The sequence below is a fragment of the Temnothorax longispinosus genome, chromosome 9, assembly GCF_030848805.1.
Source record: "Temnothorax longispinosus isolate EJ_2023e chromosome 9, Tlon_JGU_v1, whole genome shotgun sequence".
Lineage (NCBI taxonomy): Eukaryota > Metazoa > Arthropoda > Insecta > Hymenoptera > Formicidae > Temnothorax > Temnothorax longispinosus.
Genome location: NC_092366.1, coordinates 2,424,645 through 2,445,707, shown reverse-complemented (window position 1 = coordinate 2,445,707; position 21,063 = coordinate 2,424,645). Strand labels below are relative to the sequence as shown.

Sequence of the window (21,063 nt, the reverse complement as noted above, 5' to 3'; positions counted from 1 at the left end):
AATATATATATATTAAAATATAATTATTTAAAGAAAATGAACAATAATGCGTTACAAAGTTCCTTTTATTGCGGATTCTTGGAGTTATCCCTGAGGGATGGTTCTGTGTTTAATGCGGGCAATGTGTATGTGATATACCAAACACCAATAGTGCCGTCGGCAACAAAAGTCGCTTGTTTTTCACTGCTGGATGCGTTGGTTATTGTGCTGTATTCGGATTGCGTTGTCCACGTGATTTGTATAAACAATCGAATTGTTTGCTTTGAAACAGACATCAGTCACATTTTTTGCCAAATTGAGTTAACAGTGGTTTTCGATATTCCAGATCTCCCTTCCGTATCACGTTTAAAAAAAAAACACGCGTTTCATTGTCGCGATACAGTTAATTTTGCAGTTAATAGTAATAATAATAATTGGAATCTCTTTTCGATGTGAATATTGCATTCATTTCAATACGAAAACTAGGACTAATAAAATAAGCCTTACTGATTCTGAAAATTTGTCGAAAAGTGTTCAAGCAGAAAAATGAGAATTTTTATAATTATTTTTTCACAAAAATGTTTGACAGAGAACGGAGAAAGTCTACTTTTATCAAAACAAAACGAAACATTTATAAAAACCGATTAAAACGTTTGGTAGAAACCTTTGATAAAAAGCGTACTGTTTTATATTTAAAGCCATTTTTTCCTACAAATTGCACGAACAATAAAAAAATTTATTCTACATCTTTCACACTACTATTTTTCCTTGCGAGAAATCATTTCCTCGCGCGCACCCTGTTATGATTTACCGAACACCCCGTACAAGTCACGCTATTCTGTTATATTTTGACAGATATGTAATTAAGGCCCGTACTGAATCATAAGTGGTGGATCAGTCATAAAACATCAGGGTACCTCGGGGGTTCCCTCACGACGAGTGATGGGTTAACCGCAAGTGCAGTATCTATATCTACCAAGCAGACCCAACTGCCATGTTGTATCCTATCCTATTCTAAAGCTGCTTGTGTCTACAGTAGTAATTCACAGATCTTTGCCTGAAGTTACGTACATATTTGGTTTCGTGCCATCTTTCTCCATTGTGTTAAAACGGACGAAAGAGAGAGAAAAAAAACAAAAAACAAAGGAAAGAAAACATTTCTTAATACAGATCGGCAAGCAAACTTCGGTGGTGTAAAACTTCGTTATATTAAAAAAGAAGAGAAAAGAATCTGCTCTCGTGAGACACATTTATACACACTTAAACACTGACAATCGAATCCAATATAACGATTTGTTCTGCCCATTGTTCTGGCCCCAAGGTGGTTATCACTCGGGTACTCACGGTACTTGGAGAGATGACTCTGCAATGCGTGAGTGAGGTGAATACCTAAAGAATCTCCTGAGAGTTCTTAGCGGAAAAGAGAGAGAGAGAGAGAGAGAGAAAAAGAGAGAGAGTGAGAAAGAGAGAGAGTGAGAGAGACAAAAGGATCGAAGGACATTTGAGTGGCGACCATGTAGACCGCATGGGTTGGTCTCTAATATTATTTGTTTCGTTGATATTAATTATTCAGCATCTCTAACGAATTAATCTCTCATGCATGCAACTTACGAATATATATATATATATATATAAATGGCTCGATTAGTCCGCTTTAAGAAAATATAGGTGTTTAATATACGCGAAATATCGTAATTTCTGTTTCTAATTCGAGAGTCTTCTCAATATTTGATATTAAATTATTCTGTAATAATTAACGTCTCACGGCTATTTTTATTGGTACGATCATCAATACCTTTTTCTATCCCGGAAGAACATCCGTTACGCCGGCGCGACATTCCGCGACGCAATTACCTTAATGCGTGGTAATTCCAAAATTTTTCCGGGAAATTTCGAACGCGCGGTGAAGCGCGGCGGGCTCGCAAGCGTCGCGTCGCGTCGGCTCGATTATCGCAACTAGGGCGTCGCGACGCGGACAATAAATAATGCGACGCTAATAAACCCGGCCGCGTACACACGGCGCGCACGATGCAATTTCACGTGGGAATGCGCTTCTCTTTTTTTCCGCGCGAAGCCGCGCCGCGCCGCGCCGCGCCGCGTCGCGCCGTGCCGTGCCGAGCGCCGCGACGCATTGCTCGCTGTTGCGTGAAACTGTGTTGAGCGGAAAAGCGATGCCGACTTATGCAAACGACGCGCTTTACGTGCGCGTCGCGACGCGCTCGACGAACGCCGTAAAGGTAACACCACCCCATGCGAAGCCGATATCACTAGATTTTTTATTACATTATTGAAATACCCTGTGCCTCATGCGTGAAAGCCATAAGAAATTTTCTCTCGCAAATCTTTTTAATTTAATTACTTGTAGTTCTTACAGTTCCTCTATCTTTATCTTAATCTATTTTTTATTTCTTTTATTATTTTATTATCTTATTTTTCTCTATCGTACTTTTTTTTGTTTATTTTTTATTGTTTGTTATATTATTATATGCTCTTCCCTGATAGAAAAACGTATAAATTTCTTTGTATAGAAACACTGTATAATTGACAATAAAAGATTATATTTTAAACCATTTATATTTATTTTCTGAATTTCGCGCGTTTCAACCAAGAGTTTCATGAAATTCCTTTTAGGGAGAATAAAAACCATAATTGAATAATTTTTCGAATAGAATATTCCGCCACGGATAAAGCCGTTATCAATTGCACGATCAAAAACTATCCAAATATTTAAAATACCGCGACAATTAATATATTGCATAAAAAATCTGCAATTTTGCGAAACAGTTCTCACTCCCCCTCATCCCCCGATTACTTTTTTGTTATTATTATCTCGTAAAAAAAAAAACGTCGCTTTTGCCCGCGTTTATTTTCCGCGAGAAGCGAAATACTTTAAATTTACAGTGAAATTTAATAACTCACCGAACGCAGAGGGAATTTATATTTTTGTTAATTAATGCGCGGCTCGCATATCTAGCTTATTCCTGTTTTTCTTTGCGAGTTAAAAATTAAACATTCAGGCAGGATTAAACGGCGGAATATTTTTATCTAATCAACAGGTACGTTTTCAGAGCAATGTCAACCCGTTATTGAATACGTTACAGCGGAATTCGGCTATGTCATCGTCGATGGCATCGCGCATAAATAAATATATCGAATCTTGTCTAATTCCATCGTGAATTTTCGATGATCGATGGTACCGCACGAGTATGCTAAACTCTGTCAGAACGGTCAGGTTAATCGATAACAGTATTTATTTACAGACAATTGTATGTTTAACTGCCGTATATCACTGTTGTTCTGCTATCCTTGCTCGTAACTACCGTTATTTATTGACGATACCGAAATGCGGATTCCTGAATAATACTAAATGTTGACATAAAGTTTTAGTGATTACAGTAAAAAAAAAAAAAAAAATCCAAGACTAAATCCATACATTTTTATCAAAACCTACTTTTAATGACAATTATAATTTCCATAGAATTAACCGTGGGATCGAACAAGCGATAATTCTTTCGTTAATTTTATATGTATTTTATGCCGGTAGAATTTTGATTGGAAGCTCAGTTGTTAGCTCTTTCATGCTCGCTGTAAACTGCAGTTATGTCTACTTCACGATTTATTTCCGTTGAGAGAAGATCATTGTGAGCCTTTATTGCCTATTGTGAAGAATAGTTCGCAGATGCCAGTAACAATTCCTCCTGTTATATGGCTGTCAAATATACTCGAAAACATATGCCAGGATACCTCATGTTATGGCATGTTACTGATGTAACATATATAGTTACAATATATTGTATATGAAGCAAATTTTCTCGCAAAGTTTAATCAAATAAAGTTTAATCAAAATCCTATTGAAATAAAATCCCATTTAAAATTAAATGAAAAGGTAAGTTTTGCCGTCTAATTTTATTCTTGCTTCTTTCTTGAGAGATAGTCATCTCTCATAACTTTTTACTTTTTATTATAAGATACTATCGTGATTAAGATTAATTCGTAAATATTATCATAATTTAATATTACAGAGGTGTTATTTGTAAATGTATATAAAATAAAGAATCTTGTTACCAACTTACTGTCAAATATGATATTATCACGTAATAGTTATATTTTCGGTGAATTGATGAAAGATCTAATTTTCAAAGTTTGATACGCATCACATTTCCGTCATATACGATTCTAGACTTGTCGATACGAGACAATACGATACTCGCATCACGTATGCATCCCAACATGGCTCTAGGTTGCAGCCTCACGAATTCTCGGAGATTTTTAGAACAACGCGAAATCCTTCGTGTCTTCGTCCCTCGGAGTCTCCTCGGATTCACCGCGCCTTCTTTCTCTCTCTCTCTCTCTCTTTTTCTCTCCTTCTCGCGAGAATTACGAAATCCCCTAACACGTCGCGTATAATGCACGCTGGTGTATCCGGGATGATGCGGATACGCGTACGCGCGTGCATGCATGAGTACGTGCGTGCGTGTTTCATGTCTCGTCGCCCGTTCGCGCGCGATCGAGTTTACTCGCTCGCGCTCGCGTACGTCGGTATGAGCGCGTCGGCTCACTGAAATTTAATTTGTCCCGACGAAAAACTAGTTCCATCTCCATTTTCTACGTTATTCCTGAAACACGCAGCCTGTCTCGAGGATAAGCAGGATATCGTATGAAAAAGCGGAAATCGCGAAAAATGTGAAATGATGTCGATGATAAATCGGAACGGACTTTTTTCGGTTTTTAATATACATTTCGATCTCGTTTAAGAGAAACGCATAGTAATCATTAATTAGTAATATCGGTCATCGAATCGGTGCGCGTTTACGAGAATGTATAGTAATCATTAATTAGCAATATCGGCCATCGAATTGGTACGCGGTAAATAAATAAGAGCAGCTTGCATAACGATAATCAGCATTTTAAAATAAAAACTTATAAAAAAATCATTTTTCCCTTATTATAACCACGTTTTTCAAAAATATATTTTTAGTAGTGTTTAATATACATATACATACAATTCAGTATTCCATGAGATTTATTATGCGCTGATGCAAAAGCGTATGCATTCGTAAAATGTAAAACCTCTTAAATCTTTGAAAACGGCCAGCCGATCCTTGTTCACGTAAGTTCATAAATTGGAAATAGACGGTATCGCTTTGTTTCCAGCCAAATTTTTTAAATATTTCATCTTTTCGCCTCTAAATAAAATAGCAATGTTGTTACTATTGGTCTTTGCACGTATCGAGAAGAATCGAGAATGCTCGGCTAACAATAAGTATATATTTGCGAGGAAAGATACGGTCGCATTACTTACTGAGCGTTGGCAAGAACGATATCGGTAGTGTATTTATGGATCAAAAATAAAATGTGTAAGAATTATTATTATATATGCATGTGTATACATATATGTGTTTCAGACGCATTCTAGGCTTAGTCAACATTTCAAATATCGATTCTTTAATTATTTTAAGTCGTATCGCGCCATCGCGCCGCCGCGCCGTAGCGAAATATCTACAAATATTATCACAAATTATTCTTTTTTTGTGTTGTCTGTCAAAAGATTGTCTTTTCAACATTGCATATCTTTGTATATTTAGTTACCTTTTCAATAATAATGTTCAGTAATATATGTTCAAAAAACGTGGAAAAATGGGAAAAGTAATATGTAAATTGTAAAATATTTTTGCATAATACAAAGAGCATTGTGTAATAAAATTTCATCCAATGTAAAAAAATGTTATATAATGAAATTTTGTACTATATTATTTCTAATTCCCACGAAAATTTTTTCAGTTTATCTACTGATGAATAAAACTTTTATATTATATATTTTATATTATATGTTTTTCTCATTGTATGGAAAATAATCAGTAAAGATTATAGACAAATAACAATAGAAAAGATAATAATAAAAGCACCGAGCAGCAAGTAAAATATCACCATCGGAGAGAGAATATCAATATTAGTATATATATAGTATCGGTACACTTCTGCTTCTCTATGCTCTCGGTGTCTCTAATATCCAAAGATCTTTCTGCATACGCTTGATCGAAGGATGCATCCAAGGGTATGGGGGTATCCTTGGATGCATTCTCGCGAAGGCTAATGTACGAACATTCGTGCATTCGTTCCCCGTTTTATTTATTCGTACTTTTATTTCCGAGATAAACTCTCCCTCTTGCCTTCCGTTCACGGCGTCTTCCTTCCAGCAGATTTCCGTCTTATTGTGTCGCGTAGCGTTTCCCTCTGATAAGAGAAACGCTCGTGAAAAGCAACGTTCGGAGGAAGACGGCGCGTCGGCGTTTCTGTCTGAGAGATTTCGTTAACAAAATGCGTACACGTTAGCGGAATAATAAAAATAAAAAGCGAAGGTGAGAGAGAGCAACTAATAATAATATAGAAATAAATAAAGACAATATAGTAATTTAATGATGATAGAAATAAAGGCGCTCGATGCAAGATTGATTAAATATCTGCATTCATTTTGATGATATTTGATTTTATTTTCTTGAAAGAATATTTGAATATTAGTTTTACAATATATACAACAATGCGAGAAATAATGTATTTCTACAGTTTCGTTTAGGCAAACGTTGCATGTAGAATTTTATTTTGACTTTAGAGAATTTCGAAGTTAATTACGATTCAATGTAAAATAATTGATTTTTAAATATCATACTAAATTCTTTGTGTATGAGAAACGAGAAAGTTTATCGTAAAACAGCATATTTTCCTTTATGCACAAATTTTATCTTTTTATACACGAATCTTCGTACAAACTTGATTATCATGAAACTTAATTAATATAACACTTACCTTAATCAAGACGTTGCGTTGCGAAGATCTCTCGATGATGCGATGCACTCCTCGACGAGACTCCGATGACTCCGGAAAAGCGAATACCTTATTACACTCGCGACCCGATCCGATAATTTATACTACGCGTAAACGAGAAGTCACATGATAAATTACAATCGCGCGCGGTTACATCCGCCACACGCGATGTGATCGTAAACGCGAATTATCCTCCGTAAATAAAAATTTTATGAAAAATACTATGGTATGATTAACACTCGCAGCGCGGCGAACATTTTCGTATTTCACATATACACACACACACGCACGCGCGTGCCATAAATAAGAAATATTATCAATTACAAAATACATAATTACAAAAGACTATTCTATGCTTCGATTACTCTCGATTTACTCATACGCGCGACTCGTCATCGACAAGTGAAAATTGCCAAGACGAACTTAAAAGTGTGATGCGAAACACGATACGACATTTCTGGTATGCATTCGACATTTTTAGTATGAAAATCCGCGCACGCGATTCACTCTCGACGCGTGAGAGACACGAAAATCGCGGAGATATCTCGATCATGTTCGAATGCTTAGACGACACGACGATAACTGAGGCCCGGTTTGCCATAGATATACAATATACATGTGTGACTGCGTGAAGGTGAAGGTTAACATTCTTGCGTCGGACAAGTGTACGTCTTACATCTTATATCACAAACAACATCGCAAACATTAACGATTTTATAATATAACTGTTTATATATTTGATTCGATACTTTTTTGTTATTAATATACTATAATTTACTGATCCTTGCAAAATAAAATCCGAAAATCAAGACGTGATAATAATGGCGAAAAATACATTGTTAATTTATTAAAGGATGAAATTTAAATCAATACCTTGAGTTACATTACACAACATTTTGATATTTTTAACTACAATATGTGTCGAAATTTACTATTTTAACACAAAACAGTATTATTTTAATTCCATTAGTTTAGTTAAATTAATATTGTTTTGATTAAATTAACGACATTGAGCAGTGGCAACCTGTGGGAATTGTTAAAAATGATTCAAATTGAGTGTAACTTGACACTACGAGTTCAACACTGTATACTTGTCGCTAGATCGTTCCGGTGTACTCTGATATTCATCGTTGATGAATTGATTTGACATTTCCGATATCAGATTCGACAACATTTCGATGCCATTTGACACTTCGCGAATACCACGCGATATCTGTTTCGGCGCTTTCGGTTTTAATAATGCATAGTGATTCGCTTTTACGAAAACAAGGACGAGACAAGTCGTTTTCGCGTAGCAAAGACGCGACGATTGAACGCTGATCTTAACTTTATGGCTTGAATCTACAGCGAATTAATGCACTCGACTACTCGACGACCTAATGTTCCGAATATTTTACGTAATTTTACTACGATATTAATGCACCGTGTTAAGTAACTCGATACATTAATATACGTTCGATATTCCCATATTTTGGCCCTTTCGGCCAAATGGCCGGATTTAGCATTTCCGACATATCTGTACGTGCAACTTGCTCCGACAAGTTACGAGACCAACGTAAAAGAATAACGCGACACTCGATACATATATTTCCGAAATGTATCCGTTATCTCTAGTATTACAATCCGCGCGCACGATTTCCTGTTAAATATATTTGACACTATTTTCATAGTGTTAAATTATATTAAATTTTAGTCATTCAAACCATTTTTAACCATCCTGCAGGTTGTCATTGCTCCTGCTCAATATGTCATTAATTTAACTATAAAACAATGTTAATCTAATTAAACCAATAGAGTTGGAATAATACTGTTTTGTGTTAAAATAATAAATTCTGACACATATAGTAGTTAAAAATAACAAAATGTTTTTTAACTCAAGGTATTGGTTTAAATTTCATTTAATATTTAACAACGTAAGAAATATGAAAATGCGATATCTCGATTACGTGTGAACGGCTAAACGACGTGATGATAACTGAGGCCTGAATACTCGTTTAGGTAAAGTTTAACGTACTGTTGTACGTCTGACGCGACATTTGTTAAATAATACGTTGCAAGGACTTTATAATAATCGCGATATGGAATATACGTGTAATGATACACGTAATTCAATATTCTTTCAGATATTAATTCGTACGATGTTACTGGTTCCCGCGGAATAAAATCCACGAAGCTGTGAATAGAGGGAAAAGTATACTCACTACTAGATCGTTTTGGGACGTTCCGATAATCACTATATCGATTTGATACGTCACCCGATACTCTATCTGATCACGTTTCGATACTATTTAACTCGTCGCGACGACCGCGCGATATTTAATACATATATCGACCCCGATATATCTTTACGTGACTCATCTCTACACAAGAAAAGAGAAAAACGAAGCGAGGCGTCCTTACATAATGGCGATTTTATGCGGTTTGAATTTGCAACGACCAAATGCACTCGATCGGACATTTCGAACTTCCGATCGCGATATATTAATGCATTGTGCATTAGAATTGTCATTCCTTAACTCGACAGGCTAACGCCCGTCCGATGCTCGATTTAGCATTTCCAATATTTTAATAAGCACATGTCACCGATTCGTACAAATTCCCCCGTAAGATAACCTGTCGCAGAAAGCGTCGTATAGGATTGTTTTGCCTTCACATTTATGTATACTCACTCAGCGTGGACTATTTTCGATACTTCTTCTATGTAACGACTCCCAACTCCTCTCTGAGGTTGATTATTCGGCCTACGCTTCAATACTATTTAACGCTTCGCGATATTAATACGTGATTCACTCTTGCGCAAAAACGGATGCGGCGAGACTCTTTACGAAGCGGCGACGGCGACGATGCGACGACTGAACAACGGACGGCGGCAACTCCATGCGGTTTCAATTGCAACGTTCGACAATTCGACGATGTGGTAACGTGAAAGTCGATACGACACTTCCGGTACGCGTTTAACAATTTTAGTATTAAAATCCGTGCATTCGATGCATAAAAAACACGAAAATCGCGGAGATATCTCGATTACGCGTGCGAATGCTTGGACAAGTATCTATACAAACCATAAAACACGTCCGCGACTGATTATGATTTTATAATGCAAAACCGTACTGTGATCCGATGCTCTTTCGATATAAATTCAATATTTCTTGCAAGATAAAATCCATGAAGCGGACGCGATAATAATACCGCGGTAATAATATCGAGAAATATTTGCCGCTATATTATTCTGGATATTCACTGTCGATTCACTGTCAGTTTAACAATTCCCGCTCGGTTAGATTACGTTTCGATATTATTTAATACTTCGCGATATTAATATGCGCGTACGCGACTCACTTTTATGCAAAAAGGGACGCGGCAAAATTCTATATGAAGCGGACGACGACGACGCGACAATTGAACAGCAACGGCGGCGGCGGCGGCAGCAATTTTATGCGGTTTGAATTTGCAACGTTCGACGATTCGAATTTCCGAGCACGATATTAACGCATCTTGCATTGAAATCGCGTTAATTTACTCGATACAGTAATGTTCGTCCGATACCGGATTTGGTACTCTTGATGTTAATAGGCGTAGATCACATTTGATCCGTAAAAGTTTCGCGAACCGTTAGAAAATAAAACGTTAGAATAATTGACTACGTTTACACAGCGGCCTATAATCCGGTTCAATAACTATACACGGAGTTAATTCTCTTAAAATTTACCCTGAAATCATGGTAGTTGGTGGGACAACGCATGTACCACCAAGAATTTTATGCGAGCTATTCTGATTAATATCTACCATAATAAAAGATATTAATATCTATTACATTAAAATATAAAATATGTTTGATTAATTTTACTAAAATATATCTAGGAAATTTCAATAATTTTTCAAAATTTACCAATCTGCTTGGTAATTTCATCACGTTGTTTGTAAAATGTCTTTTGTATATTTTCAAAATTCCTTGGTTGCCGAGTTGACCCAAGTTTGTAGTGAATTTAAGGGTAAAATATAACAAAAAATTCTCTCCGTGTACCGTATACTATTCGAGCAAAAATTTTTCTTCTTTTCATTACTTATAATGATCATTTGATATATGATCCTTTTTTGATACATAATATCGTTTGATATAAATACCTATATTGATTCAAATGTTTAAAGTATCAAAATGAGTTCACATTTGAATGATCGTTATGATGAAAAGAAGACAAATTTTGGATCGGATAGTATATCGGTAGTTATTAAACCGGATTACAAGCCGCTGCATGTGTAAACGTAGTCATAAACTGCGACGAAAAGCGCCTGACTCTCTATTTCGCTATCGCATATATTCACGCTACAGAATTGCGTTACGCGGCTGGGCTGGCGCGATCGAAATTATTCGACTTGAAAGTAGGCCATATCGAACTCAATTTGGGATCGAGTGCCATACCTACCAACAAGAAGAAGAAGCGATCAAAAATTCTTGCGCCTTATATTCATTTCTATATATATACCAAGGTGGATTAATTTTAATCTCGGTTTAACTTACTTTTTATTTTTTTTCTATTCTAGTTCTAAGAATTAGAAAATGATAAAAAAGTAAGTTAAACCGGGATTAAAGTTAATCTGCGTTGATATATCGCAGAAATGGACATTAATGTGTCGTGAAAAAAACACACAGCTATAAAATAATTAATATCGAAAGTTTGGTGCGTCGCGAATGCAAGCGAATGTTGCAAAATTTAAATCGCGAGATGTTACCGCCGCGCCGTTGTCATTAGACGTCACGTTGCTAAACCGCAAGAATATGAATGATTTATTATACAGAGGATGGCTCGTGAAACCATCTGTTCTTTGCGTAACGTTATTATAACTGATGAATTTGATATATCTACAAATCTCGTATGTAGAATTCATCGCGAAATTTCATTAACGGATAACGCGCGTTCGATATGACTCCTGTTTTTCCATTCGGTCTCTTAAAACGCGATCGAACGTTGCAAAATCGCGAGATATTACCGCCGTTGTCATTAGACGTCACACACTGAAAAAAGGTTTTAGTTATAATAACCAAGGCTTTTTGGTGAAATAGCTTCAACTAAAGGGTTTAGCGATTACGACGAAATAAATTGGTTAATGTTAACAAATTTGGTTAACCAAATATTTTGTCATAATTACTAAACCCTTTAGTTGAAGCTATTTCACCAAGCCTTGGTTACCAAAACCTTTTTTCAGTGCATTGCTAAATTGCAAGAATATAAATAACTTCGTGGCACTCAGATATAATTAATATACATTATCCACTCGTTTAGACTACAAGCTTAACAATATAATCAGAGTTCAGAGTTTCGATAAAAATCCGTAGACCAGAGCGCTTGAAAATTTTACATGACGTTATGTTTAGCGATTCGATATATAACGTATGTCTAGTGATTTAATCATGCATAAAATGTATGTTAGCAGACGTACACTTGGCGTATAATTATTGATGAAATCAATTAATGCAACACGTGACGACGGGACGCATTAATAATGGCAAAGTTTCCTTATCGCGGTATCGAATATTTCATCAACCAGCAATCTGACGCTCCTGACGCTCATATATACTTCATATACGTATATCGTCATTAATTAACACTTTGCGACGATCGCGCGATTTTTTTTCGAGCGACTTCATCCATCGCACACCAAAAATACAATTCTTTTTCCCTTTTTCTATATATATATGAAATTTTTCGTACGTCGAACAACAATGACGATAACTCGTGATACGATATGAATTTGCAATGCTCGGTAAATAGAGCGAAATATTCCGAAACGACTCGACGCCAATTTCGGTATCATTATCGCGTCCCGCGTTGCGGACTTTATTCCGTATAAGAATAAGTGATACGCGCGAATTAATATTTGAAAGAATATTAAATTACGTACCTCGATCGTTGTTACATGTATTACGTATCGCGATGGTTGTAAAGTATCGTTGTAACATACACGAGCGTCGCGTCGAGCGCACAATTGCGCGAGCATTAATCTTGACGCGTTCACATACAAATACAGATATACAATTCAGATCTCGATTATCGTCGCGTCGTCTAAGTATTCACACGTAATCGAGGCGGTATTTCCGCGGTTTTCGTGCTTCTCACGCGTCGCAAGTGAATCGCGTGCGCAGATTTTAATACTAGAAATATCGAACGCATGTCGGGTGCGTCGCGTATCGAGCTATATATATACATATACCTTTACATTCGTCTCGTTGTTTTCCATTTGTCGGGGACGAATCGCGCGTGCGAGCAGCGATGCCGGGGCCGCGGGGCGCAGGCGACGGCTTCTCGGAAAGTGATACACCGAACTGAACCCTGTACCCTGTGCCTATCCCCACCACTCGCGTTGCTAAGAAGTCGACGGCCTAATGAAACGAATATATTTTCTTTCATTCTGGACTTATCGCGCTGGTTCAGAAGCGCAGCGAAAACGGAGGAACAAGCCTAGCAGTTTCGGCGTAAGAATTTCGATCGCGCCGGCCGCGCAACGCAATTCGCGCTCCGCAAGTGCCCCCACGCGAAGGCGAAGTAGTCCGCGAAGTACGGCGCCGTACGGCTTTTCGTCTCGCGGTCCGTTATTTTCAAATTCGGGGAACAAACCGAAGACGATATACGTGCTTATCAATATCTGAAGCGCTAAATGGAGCGTCAGACGGGCATTATCGGGTTAATCGATGCAATTTTAGTGCAGAATAATAATTAATAATAGATAATTAATATCGCGGTCGAAAATTCGGGATGTCGGTTTATCGAGTACCCACACTACGCACGCAGATTCAAATCGCGCGAAGTTACCGTCGCAACCGACGCAACCGCCGTTCACTTGCTACGCCACCGTCGCGTCGCGTCGCCCACGTAGAGACGTACATACGTCCTCGTCGCGTGAGTCGCGTCCCTTTTCGCTGCACGAGAGCGAGTCGCGCGTGCGTTCATTAATACCGGAATCGGCGACACAACGTCGAGAAACGTAATCTAATCGAACGAGTGTCAAACGAGCGGATATCGGAGCATCCCGCGACGATCCGACGCGCAAGTTACATCTCACGGTTGTCGAGGCACGCCACTCGGCCACTGTCGTCGCGTTCCGGTCTACGCGGACTTGACTTTCACGCGAGAATCGGTGACGCAGATCGATACGCGAAGAAAGTATCGATAGTTATTACATATGTATCGCTGTGTAAACAATGTATAATTCGACGGCCGCGGCGCCGGGCGCGGCAGCGAACGGTTAACCTTGACCTTCGCGCAGTCACGCGACACGATTCTCGCCTCGCTTCACTCGCCGCCGGGTCGTTCGAGCGTACGCACGAGAACGCGGGTGTCTCCGCATTTTCGCATTTTTTTACGTGACGTATGTGGATCGCGCGTGCGATTTCTAATACCGGGAATGCGAAATCGAGGGTCGCGTCGTACTTTCGCGTTCCTCCCGTAGCTTTTATTCGTCGGGAACGAATCGCGTATCGGAGTACATCGGGAGTTAGACCGTCCCGGATCGTAATTAGCGGCGATATTTCGGTATCGGCATGTGTTAATTGATCGGATCGCGTCGCGAGTGATGATCCAGTGCTTCCGAGGAGGATTCTCGCTTTCCGGAGTCGATACGTCGCATATGGATCGTCGAGGGATCTTTCTCCCATCGTCTGAGCTACGGTTAGTCTTACGTTAATTTTATAAGAACTGAAAAAATATATTAATTCCAAATTGTATGAACACTAGCAATAAAATAATTATTTATTACATCTAAAAATCTTCGTCAATATTTCTAAATTCACTTTTATCCGTCGGGAAACGAATCGCACGTCGGAATTGTCGCGAATGCCGATCGATAGCTCCTGATAATTAACCGCGATGTTTTGGTATCGACACGCGTGAATTGATCAGATCGAAGTCGATTTTCGGAGTCGATATGTCGCCGTCGCGTGGATGAGCCACGGTTAGCCTTATATGTTAGTTAAGATTAATTACAGTAATTAAAGGAAAAAATATGGTAATTCTAAGTTATGAACTAAGAGAATTGTTTATTACATCCAGTTTCGTGAATATTTCTAAATTAACTTAACGTATTAGAAAATATTCCTTCGAGACTGCATGTTTTACGCAAAAAATTTGAAAGATCGTTCGAGTTTTCGTGTATGCAGCCCACCGCACGCTTTATCATAGCAACTGAACGACTAAGCCGATTATAACAATCGATGTGTCAAAAAAATCACGCGTGCGTCCTAGTTATATTGCGCGGACAATTGCAGATTGTTATCAGTTTTATATTTATGGTGTTTGTTCAATCTCCGAACGATTTGAGGGGGCTGCCTGAATTTCAATACACTTGAAATGCATAGATATACGGATCTAAAATGAAACGAAAGACGAACTTCGTACGTCTGTTCGAATATCTTACTCCTTCTAGACTTATAAAGCTTCTAGACTTATAAAAGATTGATTTGTCGAGTGTTCCACAAATCGTGACTTTAATTCGACTATATTCGCTTTCTGACTCGAATTCGGATTTGATTTTTCCGCGGCATCGAAAAATAACGCAATCAATTGTTTAAATGTATCGAATTTATTGTTAGGATTAATTTTCGAGAAAATCGTTCGCGTCTTGACGTCCTTGTTAAGACAAAATTTGCATCGAACAAATATAATTCCAGTACACCATGTATATTAAACGATAGTAATAATAACACATGCAAATGCAACAGGAATCCCGCGCGGTCCGTTGTGGGAATTCCTCGCCGCAAGAGGGTATGGTTTGCGGGGATGGGGTTTCCGCTTGTTTAAGCTTGCCGGATTAATTTGGCCGTTGTCGATGGACCGACTCCTCTCGCCCTCTCTATCCTCCGATCCCCCCCCTCTTTTTTTTCCGCTCGCCCGCGAAGATGCCGCGCCGGGATTCACGGCCTTGATTTATGCCGAAATCGACGCCGTTTATTATCAGCCTTCCCTCTTCGCCCCTCCCGCGCCGACTGCCCAAACTGTTCCCGGGGCTGCTGAATGTGTGCATGCGTGAAATTGGAAACGCAGACAAGCGTCCATGCAAATTTAACCCGTCCGTCTGTCCGTCCGCCATTCGACTCACGGGCCGACAAAGAAGGAAGTCCGCGTCTGCCTTCTCCCTCTTCATTCTTGCCAACCCTTGTCCTATCCAGTAGCTTATACGTCTCGTCAACGGGTTCTCGGGGGACGGGGGAGAGGAAGCCTTGTAAAGAAAGACCGATGCGGGATATTTTGGGAAATGTTCGGTATACTTAGCAAATGAAAATGGGTGAGACCTGCCTCGTAATGTGTGCATTAAAATATGCGTGAAATATTTATCGAAATAAATGGATTGAATGTATAAATTATTAAACATTTTATTTTACGTATTATATATTTGTTAATATTTACTTTTCATAAGTACTTCATAAAATGAATATACATATATATTATAATAAAATTGAATAAATAAATTACTAAATTTTATTTTATTTTGTTTCTTTTATATTTTGCAGTAATATATTTATTTTATACGTTTATCATAATTCATTTTAATAGGTAAGATATCTTAAAACTATTGTCTTGGATATTGTGCATTTTCCTAAAATCATTCAAATAGAATCCATTTGACATTAATTAAACAATTTGATTTTATCATTTATTTTTCCTTTTCCGATGCTGATTTCAAATATATATAAAAGAATTTGTAACAAAAAGGATACCTGATGCTTTTGGAGTGTATCCTGTATTATTTTATTTTATTTTTAATTTTTCTTCTATTACGCACAGCCGAATATCAATGCATCATATACGATGTGAGTAATAAGTGGTATGTGGGAATCGCCTAAAGTGCAATATCCTACAGAGCAGAGCAACATTAATTATGTAATTGCCCACTGTCAATTGCTAAATGCGGCAAAGTCATGTAATAGAGGCAAATCTTGTCTTCAATAACAGACCCCAATTAATTTCAGCAGTATAATGGTTGATTGTATAGTCTGAAATCGCTCACGTAACTTCACTCGTGGCCGTGGGAATTTAAAATTACAGTTTATGTTTAATAAATTATATTAATGTTACATTTAATTCATAAACTGTAATTTTAAGATTCTCTTTAAACTTTTATTATTGCATATTAATTATTCGTTAATTATATTAATTATTCTCTTAAACAAGATATTTCCATGATATATGAGCTTGTATCAGCATGTTGGCATCGAAAAATTAACTTAATTTTTTTTCAACGTTAGAAAAAAGCGAGCAAGGTTATTGCAGTATTAAATCCCTAATTGATACATATTGAGTCTTCATAATTTTTCAGTATTACGAATTGAATAAATAATTATTATCTTTAATGATTTTAAAACAAATATCAACTTGATTATTGGAAAATATTTTAATATAACAGTTATCCTTGTTGGTACTGAATAATCTCATTGTGTAAAGCCGCATTAAATTATTATTTCGGGTTAGTGTTTTTAGTAAATATGGCAATTTGGTTGTAATTCAGATAATTTCCATAATTTTTAAATATGAATAAACAGTTGCCAACTTTAACGGTGTAATAATTATTATTACCTTTATTACTGAAAAAATTTATATTATTATACAATTATCGCGATAGATCCTAAATAAATAATCTTTTTTGTAACAAAGGTATGTAGATTAATATTCCAGATGAGTGACATTTAGTAAACAGGGCAGTTCGGTTTGCTTGGTAGGTACATAGTGTGTTCTAGATTCAATTAAGTTGTGATTAATTCACCAACAAAAGCGATGCGGGCTGTACTCCACTTTAATCCTTTCATACTTCGATCTTTATAACTAGTTTTGTTATTGTTACGAGCAACGGTAGCATATCAAGAGAGTTGTTTCTTCTCTTATCTCGTTATTTTGAGTGATATATAATTTAGTATCGATTTAAACAGATTAAGGATGAACACTTCCGTGTAATAATTTCGTCGAATATAGAACATAATATTAATTAATTTGTTGTTATTATTATCGTTATACTATTCACACGGACACTATACGGACACTATTTTTTTATTTATTAAAATCAATCAAGATAATTGTGTTATAAATTAAAAAGTTTTTAAAAGTACTAATTATTTTTATAAGCACGATTAATACAAGATAAAAGAGATTTAGATTATTTTATTAATAATACTGAAGTAATGAGGAAATTACGGAGTTGTGAAATCATATTCATTTATTACACATGAAAATTTTCACTATTTTAATTCTTGAACGATTTCAGTGTACTTACCGTCTTTTTTTTATTAAAAATAGTAAGCCTGCTATTATGTTTGTCCAGATTAATTTGCAGGTGATTAGGATTTTCAGGTGTTGCATTTAATCGCTCTTGCTGTGTCGAACATTCGATACTAATTAATTAGCCACTGTCAGGTACCATTAGTGCGTTCGTCATTTACAAACCTATCTCCCCCTATTGCTCATTTTAACGTTTGCAATTAGTTTCATGAGTGGACGAATTTTTAATCAAATGAGCAGATTAATTCTAATCGATATCCGGAGATAGTTATTTTATTTACTTCATACATGAGACGATGTTAAAGAAAGATTTTTTATACGCGATATTTTTCTAAAAAATTTTATTTGTTTTATAAAACTCGATTTGAGAATAATTTATGCTGTGAATTACATTACTTTTTAGTAAACGTAAAGAACAAGACATTAGAAATGGAGTATGGTGTGCACGCGATTCTGTATAAAGATAAATCGACTTGAATAAACTTGCCAATGCGTCTTAATACACCAGCAAAATGCTGACGCATCAGTAGTCACAGCCACAGGTGCCTAAATGACGTGTAAAAGCTTCCTCTTTTACTGCATTCTTTTCTTTCTATTCTTTCTTCTCTCTCTCTCTCTCTCTCTCTCTCTCTCTTTCTCTCTCTCTCTCTCTCTCTCTCTCTCTCTCTCTCCTTTTTCTTCCTCTCTCTCCTCCTTCTATTCTCTTCATCTGCTCTTCGTCTCTCTGCTTCCTACACAGATATTAAAATCAATACGGTATGCGTTTGACTGGTACACCGTATGCACCGCCATTACCGCATGCATCGGCCGCGTATGTACGATCCACCCCCACCTACATTTGCCCCCACAATCATCCCAACGCCATACCCATCCTCCCTGTAATCCTCCTCCTCTTCCTCCCCTTGCGGATGCACGCGAGAACTGCAGCTGCAGCTGTAGCGTCTTGCAGCCGACATGGTTGAGAGGATGAGTTGAGGTGCGAACTGTTAAGGGAGAGATGAAGGGCTTGAGGAATTTGACGTTGAGTCAAGGGTGGCTTTGGAAAATGACGAAGGGTTTGACATAATAAATGATCCAATCGATGTACCGTCGAGTGCTTCTATATTTCGAGTATTAAAGTTTTGGATTTTTAGCTTTTAGAAGCTTAAGTTCATTTAGTTTGTCTTTACAAACTGTTTAAGTCTTTTGAATAAATTGAATCTTTTTGATTCTGAGAGATTTATATAGATGTAACCATTAGAGACGTAAACATTAAAAAATTCAAATCAGACTTCGTCTTCTCGTAAGACAAGCTTGATCAAATTTGTAAACATAGATAAAATTTATTGACATTATTATTAAATGTATTATATAAATATTGTCATCATATTTGATATATATTTGGCTTACTCCTAAAATTAAATTTTATTTTGCACGGAATTAGATTATTACGCGTTTTTAGAATGTAAAAGTTTTAAATTCTTGGATAGTAAAATTTTTACGATCTACTACATTATATTTTTAGTATATAGTTTTGCTTGTTAAATTATTGCAATGTATCATAAATTGCATTATTAAATCTCTGAGACTTTAGATGCTTGAATAACTCGAGTCCTCTCTCTGAGTCATAGAGTTCTTAGATACTACATAAGTCTAGGTGTATTAAGGAGGGTACAAAGATGGAACATAATTTCATACCAAGTTAATCAGACGCTCAAGGAGCCTCCGGGGAAGATACGCAACGTCAAGGAGGACTGACGAGGAGGAAGGGATGAAATCATAACCCACGACATCAAATACTGACCAAGGCGTGCCAATGTCGTGTAACAGCTGCTGCTAATCGCCTGTTTAAACTAAGCTAATTAGGAGGTTAATTATTCAATTGTGACAATTATATTTCGATAATATTATACATTCTATAAGCATATGTTTTACACTTTAGCATGCTATAAAGAGAAGAATTTGAATATTTAAAGTATAAAGCTTAAAGTGCTTGTATGCTTAAAGAGAAGAAACTGAAAACTGGGGCAAGGTGTATTTTAAACATTTTATATTATATTATTTTTTTAAAACAAGCGAACTCTCGCCATAAATTGATTAGATTTTAAGCGACTACGTCATTGATTAATTGCAGTTCTCTTCACAGACCAGATAAAGCTTATTAAAAAGACAGGAATTTTATCTATCTATATCATAATTAATTGTATGAAAATTTTATTTAATTTAAGTTATATATATCACATCCATTATTTTTTTATATTGCAATTGTCATTCACATTCTAACGTTTTTATTTTTATTATTGAAAATAAAAAAATTTATGAAATACTTTTTACTACATTAAAAATTTCAAAATAACTTTTCTGAAGATTATGAATATAGATATATAAAATATAAATAAAATTGTGGAATTTTTCAAACAACAAAAAAGATGACCTGATTAATGATCTGGACAGTATAGCGAGAAAAGTTTAGGCTATCATATAAATCCATGATGTTACGCGAATGTAGCTCGCTTGCGTTGTGCATTTCGCTGACACCTCGTAAAACTGTAAACACGTTGCCGGCATTGGTTTTATCGCGCATTCGGACGGGATTCACGAGCCGCCATTTAGCCGGAATATTATTTCGTCAGGCCGCCAGCCGGGGCGAGCGGGCGAGTTTAAATTACTCGCGCGATCGTATGGCGCAATTAACGGAGAGGATTTATGTCGAAGTGAGCACTTCAAGGTAAAACGTTTCACGGTTGTTAACACAAAGAATTTGGCGAAGATTAAACGACGTAACATATAAATGAGGGAAAGGGGAGGTAATTTTTTTTATAGACGAGTATTGATTTTAATTACATGCGTTCTTTAAAATAACAGAACATACACAAAAAAATTCGTCAAATAATTCTTAACGGTAAAAAAAGCATAAAAGCTTTGAAAACAATAATTCTAAAAATATACTTCGATCACTGATATATCTCTTAATTGTTATTGAAAGAGATTTAATACTATTATGAGGATGAGACATGGAATT

At 36.6% G+C, this 21,063-nt stretch overlaps 1 long non-coding RNA gene across 1 annotated transcript in view; it reads right to left on the bottom strand.

Annotated features, from left to right (window-relative positions):
* The window catches only part of LOC139819495 (uncharacterized), a 16,959-nt gene extending 9,318 nt beyond the window's left edge, over positions 1 to 7,641 (bottom strand). The window contains exon 1 of the long non-coding RNA XR_011733741.1: positions 6,784 to 7,641. This is a non-coding gene — a long non-coding RNA (uncharacterized lncRNA). The remainder of the gene's footprint in view (positions 1 to 6,783) is intronic.
* Between the last annotated feature and the right edge of the window lie 13,422 nt (positions 7,642 to 21,063).